The 7,299-nt window shown below is 39.9% G+C and overlaps 1 non-coding gene across 1 annotated transcript; it reads left to right on the forward strand.

Annotated features, from left to right (window-relative positions):
- The first annotated feature begins 6,243 nt into the window (after positions 1–6,243).
- On the forward strand, positions 6,244–6,350 carry LOC132376480 (U6 spliceosomal RNA). The gene has a single exon (XR_009506318.1). It is a non-coding gene; the product is annotated as a U6 spliceosomal RNA (small nuclear RNA).
- The last annotated feature ends 949 nt before the right edge of the window (positions 6,351–7,299 follow it).

The following is a 7,299-nucleotide window of genomic DNA, read 5'->3' on the forward strand; positions in this document are numbered from 1 at the left end:
GTTAATTTCCCTTGTAAGTATAGCTTAGAGGAATTATAAGGACCTGGTAGGCGTGATAAAAGAAACCTTGAAATTACACTTGGCATATTCAAAGGCTAAATGACTAGATGGATCTCATGAAGATATCAAAAAGAAACACTACTATTTCAGGTTTGTAAAGACAAGATTACAAGCCTGATTTTTAGCTAGTCTTTTTCTAACAGTCTAGTTGTTTACCTATTTGTCTATCAGAATGATGGTAATAGGAATAATAATTTAATTTTGCATCTGTATAGCTCTTCTAATTTTCTCGCCATACTTTCACATCTGTGACGCTCTTGGTCTCAAAATGGCCCTGAGGAGAGCAGGAAAGATTTCATTAGCTCATTTTATAGATGAAAAATCTGAGCCTCTGGGATATTAGACTTAGAGACTTCTAGTGTCTTTTTCAATTGCAACATCATAATGCTATGAGTTTAAATAAAACTCCAATTTTGCATAATGAGTATATGGGGAAGTCTGCCAGTGTCTTCCTAGTGTGACCCTGTGTATGCACACAAATAAAGGTCATTTTATATGTAGTGGTTTGCTGACTAATCTTCAAACTTTTATTTTTGATGAACTAACTACATGCTACAAACTTTAAGCCTGTAGCATACACGGAGAAACCTGAATAGTCCTGATTCTGGAATAGCTTACAGAATTCACGGCATGCATTTCTCAGTGAAATAAAGTTCTTTTTTTTTTTCAGCATCTCTCAGAGGAATTTTATTATCTGAATAAAATTCACAGACTGACCTCCAAGGGAAAATAAAAAAATAATCAGACCCTTATTTTATTCCTTGTTTGTTCATACACCTTCAAAACTGGCTTAAAAATGTTTAAGTAATCAATTTGAGGCAGCTAATCAGAAACAGCATTTGTGTTGTAAACAAAGCTCAAAATAAGATAGTTAAAATTCAGATCCTACCTTACTTCTCTGGAAGAGGCTAGAAGTCATTTACTCATTTCCCTGCTGTTTCTAAAATATAGAATTTAACATACGGAATTGTTAACAACTGTAGCAAAATATGCTGTATCTTGATCACTGGGAGATTCAGAATCTGCACAGCCCACCGGGGGCTTTGGAGGGTGATGGACACGACTTGGACTTCCAGCTGCACTGTTTCCACCTGTGCCCTTGTGAGCAAATCCCTCCGCTGAGTGTGAGCAAGCGGAATTTCACGTGGAACAGGACAATGAGTGCTCACTCTTTTTGCGGATATGTCACATTATAAATGAAAGGACTCAGAGATCTTTGCATACTAGATAGTAAGCACTCACCCCCATCTCTTGAGAAAGCAAAGGAGAGAGAAAGCGAGGGGAGAGGTGGACAAAGGAGAAATTGGGGTTTGTCTAGAGTGAATCTCAAGAATTGTGATTGCCGTCCAGGTCAGAGTTCCACAGCCTCACTTGCTGGGGACACTCACCTCCGTTGAACCGCCACAGCCCGTGTGATGGTGGCTCTGGCCACGTCTGCTTTGAAGTCATAGCTGTGTATTTATCCCCTGCCCCGGCTGGATTGTATGTAACCGCAGATAAGGGGCAGAGGGCTAAGCATTCACTTTATTGTCTAAAGCAGAGGGTGATGGGGCTGTGTTCACGTTTTGTTTATATTGGATTGAGAGGAATTATTGTGTCGAATTCAAGCAAAAATGCTGTGCAAATTAAGCTTCTTGGTGGAAAATATAGATTTATTTATTTTGGAACAAATTTCATGAAAGGATTCATAAGATCAATGGGCCATATTGTTTTACCTGCGAAGGTGTGACATGATGTGAACTGATTTATCAGCGTGCTCAGCAGAAGTAAAGACCCTGAACTTTGTATATACCAGACTTTGCAAGTGTCTTACCTTACCTGGTATTGTTCTGGCGTGAATATGAGTAAAAATGAACCCTCTAACACTTGTGTCATAGTTATAAACCAGTGGAGCAGGATTAGGTCGAAGGGAGCCACCTTCTATTTTTCACAGATAATGGTAAATGGGTAAATGTAGCAAGAAACCCATCATATTCGCTTTATATCACAGCACTGGACATGCCTTGGAAATAGATTTCCATAAAGTTCATCCAATCTCAAAATGAGGTTAATCTGGTAGAATTACCTGACATAATCATGTAAATAATTCCTTACCACTCAAAAAATTGCGGGGAAATATATTTGATGAAATATATAAATTTGTGGTTTAACGCCCATATAAGAAATCACCTTGGAATCCCTAGGTTTAGAAGGAGTGTAGTGCCACGAGAACTGTAATTTAAGCACCAACAATTTGTAGCTTGATGTGACAAGATTGTACTCAGTAGTCCTCAGAGGAAATTTTTAACGGCTTTAGTAATTTTATTAGAGTCTCAGCTTTTCTTAATTTATATATTAGTATCTTTTTGTATAGACTCTACTCGCTTTATGTTATGTAAAACAATGAATTAATTAAAAGAAGGAGTGCAAAAATGTATGAGATGGGTGATATTTGTGGACCAGTGAATCTACAAATGGGGCTCTCATGCTTACTGGGTGTGAAGTGTGTGAATGAATGTGGTAGAGGAGGTCAGTGAATGTCCTTCTTGTTCTGTTTATTTTTCCTGCAAAGAAGCTGTTTACCGGAAAAAGCACCTGGATTCTATGGCTTGTTAATTCACTGTGGACCACTGACGGCGTCTGGAACCACTTATGATGTCAGTGTGTAAGTGGCATTTAGAGTATGGACAGGAATGAAGGGTGACAAAAAAGCCTCTCCAGAGCAGTTGAGAAGTTCAGATCTACCATCCTTAGAAAATTCTCTTGGGTTTTCATTCACACCCCAAAGTATCATTTACCTGGAAGCAAATAAAAAGCAATACAGTGTTTTCAAGTTAAGAAGTAATGAATTGGATTGGGGGTGAAACCATTTCTTACCAACCACTTAAATCAAATATTTTTGAAGTGTGCTTTCTAGCTCAAGGTTCAGAGGAAGTGATAAAATGCATTAAATCATAAACCCTTCACGCTAGAAATTGGTCTCAGCCAGGGCAAAAAAGCCGTTCTAACTTTGCCCTCCTGTTCTGCCCAACAGGGGCCCAGTTCTAATCCCAACACTGCAATGCAACCCATTTTATTCTTGAATATCTCAGTTTGAATTAGAAAGTCCTTTATAATGAGTCAGTCTCTCTCTCCATTTAACTTTTTTTAATCCTCTACCTTTAAAAATGTCTAATCTATTGCTGTTCTGTATGATGTTCTAAATTTTTAAGACTACAGACAGTCCTCGATTTATGGTGGTTTGGCTTGCCATTTTTCAACTTTACAGTCATGTGAAAGCAATACGCATTCAGTAGAAACAGTACTCCGAGTTTTGAATTTTGATCTTTTCCAGGCTCGTGGCACGTGGTATCATCCTCTCTCGTGATGCTGCGCAGTGTCAGTGAGCTGCAGCTGCCAGTCAGCCCCGAGATCACGAGGGTAAACAACCAGGACACTTAACAACCATTCTGTTTTTCACTTTCAGTACAGTATTCAATAAATTACATGCGATATTCAACACTTATTATAAGACAGGCTTTGTGTTAGGTGATTTTGTCCAACTGTAGGCTAATGTAGGTGTTCTGAGTACATTTAAGGCAGGCCTGGCTAAGCCATGATGTTCAGTAGGTTAGGTGTATTAAATATATTTTCGACTTAATGGTATTGTCAAATGATGATGGGCTTATCAGGACGTGGCCCCTTCGTAAGTTAAGGAAGGTCTGTAGTTACCGATACCCATACTCTCCATGTGATTGCTCTTTGCCAATTTCAAGACTCTGCCTAAACACAGCCAGTGACCTCCTTAGACCTTGGAACTGAGAACGATACTGCATAAGTGGCCTGGCCAGAGCAGAAGATTGGTTGTGACAGTCTTCCATTTCTTGAGACTGGACTTGCATTTATTCATCCTAAAATTGTATTACAACTCCCTGCCTCTAACCAGTCACATCACATCATCTGCTGATTTTCTGTGATGGAACTGAGGACTAACTCTCCTGGCACTCGCTCCCGCCATGCACCCTCATGAGCTCAGTGTGTTGAGATCACAGTTATTGGCTAAAGTGGTGGCATTTGCGTTATTTGGTGGCATTTGTGTTATTTGGTCCATGTAAATATTCCTCATGCCTGAGCCAGATAGGGTACCTGGATTCCATTTTTTCTCTTGCATAACTTTTATTTTCCCTTCAATTAGTATTAACTTTGTTTTATGGGTGCTTTGTTTTTTAGCTATATCTTAGTTTGGATTTTTTTTTTTTTTCCGGATGCTCTAACAGATTTGTCACAGTTAACAATACAGTTCCAAATTTATTCCAAACATGTTTAAAGCACGCTACTAGCTCGGTGGTCTTTTCCCTTGGAGCACTCCCCCACCACCTTTAGCTCTGGCCCACCGGAAGGGCTACATCTGTTGCACGCCTGCTACCCTGGGAGCCCCTATCGTCGTCAACCTGGGACAGCCCTTGGGAGCTCCCACTGTCTCGTGTTTCTCTTCTCCTTGGTTTGCTCCCTCACTTTTCAGAGCCCATCGTCAGGTGACTTTCTGACCAAGGGTACCTGGGAGATAAACATTTTGAGACTGTGTATGTCTAAAGATACCTTTTTTTCCTCCCTCCATGATATTTTCAACGGATACAGGATTCCAGGTTGAAAATCCTTTCTCATCTGAGTTCTGGACACTTCACTCCACTGTCTTCTAGTGTCCAGTAATGTTCTTGAGGAAGAGAACACCATTCTCCTTCCCTTTCCTTTGTTTGTGGCCCCTTTCCTTCTCTGGGAGCTCTTGGCCTCTGTTCTGGATCTCCACTGATAATAAATTTCACAATGATGTGTCTTGGTCTCTTTAAATTTATTGTCCCAGGCATGTGATGTGCCATACAGTACAGAGACTTGTATGCTTCGGCCCTCGGTTATTTTCCTGTATTATTTCTTTGATAATTTCTTCTGTTGTTGTTGTTTCTGTGTTGAATTAATCCTTATATTTTCTTATCTTTTCTGTTCTTTTGCTATTTTTGTATTTTTGCTCTACTTTCTGAGAGAGTTCTTCAGTTTTATCCCTGAAATTCTCCACTGATTTGTACCGTTTTTAATATTCTATTTTTAATTTCTAAAAACTCTCTTCTCTAGTCTTTCCTTTTATAGCATTCTTTTTACCATGAATGTAATATATTTTCTTCTCTCTCTGAGAATATTATAGTGTTAAGAACTTTTTTCCTCCCTGTGTGGTCTCTTTCCAAGGTTCTTTTAACTGTTTATTATTTTAGCCTCAGTCTTCTGTGTTGGAAGCTTTCCTTGACTATTGTATTATCCTTTATCATCCTTTCCTACTAAAGAGTGAGGCACTAAAAGCCAATAGGAAGCTCCAGCGAAGTGGGGAGGAGAGTCAGTGATTGTGGTCTGGTGAGCTTGCTGTAGAGTGACTGCCTAGGGAGACCCTCACAAACGTCAGAACGTGTAGGTCTTATCTTTGGTACCGTTCGGTTTCTTCAGGGAAAAGCTCTCCTGTGTCTTGTCAGGGCAGGGGTTGCGGGCAGGAGGATACCCCTGGAAGCGTACACTCCAGCAGCAGGATGCGGGGAGGCAGTTGGGGCAGTGGTGGGTACGTTATAGTCTGAAATGCTGAAACGCTGATTCTCACTGTGTTCCTGTCGGTCTAGAGCTTCAGCTCTGCCCTCCTGTATGTACAGTGTTCTGAGTCCTCTATCCAGTCAGTGTGTCTGCGTTTAGAGTCTCTCTGGTTTAGTTTGTCCCAAGAATAAATCCTCTCTTTCTTCTAGAGATGGGGGAAAGTACCTGAGGGTCTAGACTCTCAATGTAAGGCTTTCAGTCCACCCCCCCTTGTTTAAATCAATGTCTCAATTCTTTGAAATATGTCCTTATCACAGCTTCCATCTGAAAATTATGGAAAATTCACAACAGGACCTAAAAATCTTGCTGTGTCCCCACTGGCTTGGCATTGAGAGTGGGAAAGATGCTGGCCACACACGGAGAGTGATTATAGAATGTGTGAGAGTCAGGGTGAGAACCTTAAGGAAGAGCTTCACTGAGCATGCGGGAGGCGGAGCTGGGCCTGAAGAGTGGCAGTTAAAGCGTCTGGCGGACCTGGGATAAATACGCTGAATCCCCAAGACAGAGAGTGAGAACACTTATTACTGTAAGTGTAACACAGACAGGTTTACTTTCATACATTTGTGTTAAGGAATTTCCTCCAAGGATTTACTTTCAGTGCTTGGTTTGGCAGGACATATACTAAAATTGGAACTATACAGAGAAGATTAGCATGGCCCGTGTGCAAGGATGACAAGTAAATTTGTGCCATATTTTACATTTTCAAAGAAATTAACTCAAAATTGACCAAAGACCTAAACATATGAGCTAAAAACTATAAAACTCTCAGGAAAAAATAAAGGAGAAAAGCTTTATGACATTGGATTTACAGTGATTTCCTGGGCATGACACCAAAAGCATGGACAACAATGACAAAAAGAAAGGGATAAGTTGGACTTCATCAAAATTTAAAACTTTTAATTTTGGGCACAATAAACAGAGTGAAAAGGCAGCCCACAGAATGGGACAAAATATTTGCAAATCATATATCTGATAACGGGTTGATAGCCACATTGTGAAAAGCACTCCTACAACTCAACAACAACAACAAAAAGACAACCTGATTAAAAAATGGGCAAAAGACTTGAGTAGACATTTCTCCAGAGAAGATATACAGATGTCCAGTAAGCACATGAAAAGATGCTTAACATCGCTAAGAATTAGAGAAATACAAATCAAGACCACAATGAGATACCACTTCACATCCCTTAGGATGGCTATTATAAAAAAAAAGGGCGGGGGGGGGGGGACAAAATAACAAGTGCTGGTGAGGATATGGAAATATTGGACCCTTGTGCATTGTTGATGGGAATGTAAAAATGATGCAGCAGCTGTGGAAAATAGTATAGTGATTCCTCAAAAAATTAAATATATAATTATCATATGATCCAGCAATTTCACTTCTGGAAATATACCCAAAAGACATGAAAGCAGGAGTTCAAAAAGACAGTTGTGCATCCATATTCACAGTAGCATTATTCACAGTTGCCAAAAGGTGGAAGCAACCCAAGTGTCCATCCAAAGATGAATGGATAACAGAATGTGGTACATCCACATAGTGGAGTATTGTTCAGCCTTAAGGAGGTAGGGAATTCTGACACATAACTGCAACGTGGATGAAACCCGGGCATTATGTTAAGTGAAATAAACAAGTTGCAAAAAGACAAATACTGC

Source organism: Balaenoptera ricei, chromosome 12 (assembly GCF_028023285.1).
Source record: "Balaenoptera ricei isolate mBalRic1 chromosome 12, mBalRic1.hap2, whole genome shotgun sequence".
In the NCBI taxonomy this organism is placed as follows: Eukaryota; Metazoa; Chordata; class Mammalia; order Artiodactyla; family Balaenopteridae; genus Balaenoptera; species Balaenoptera ricei.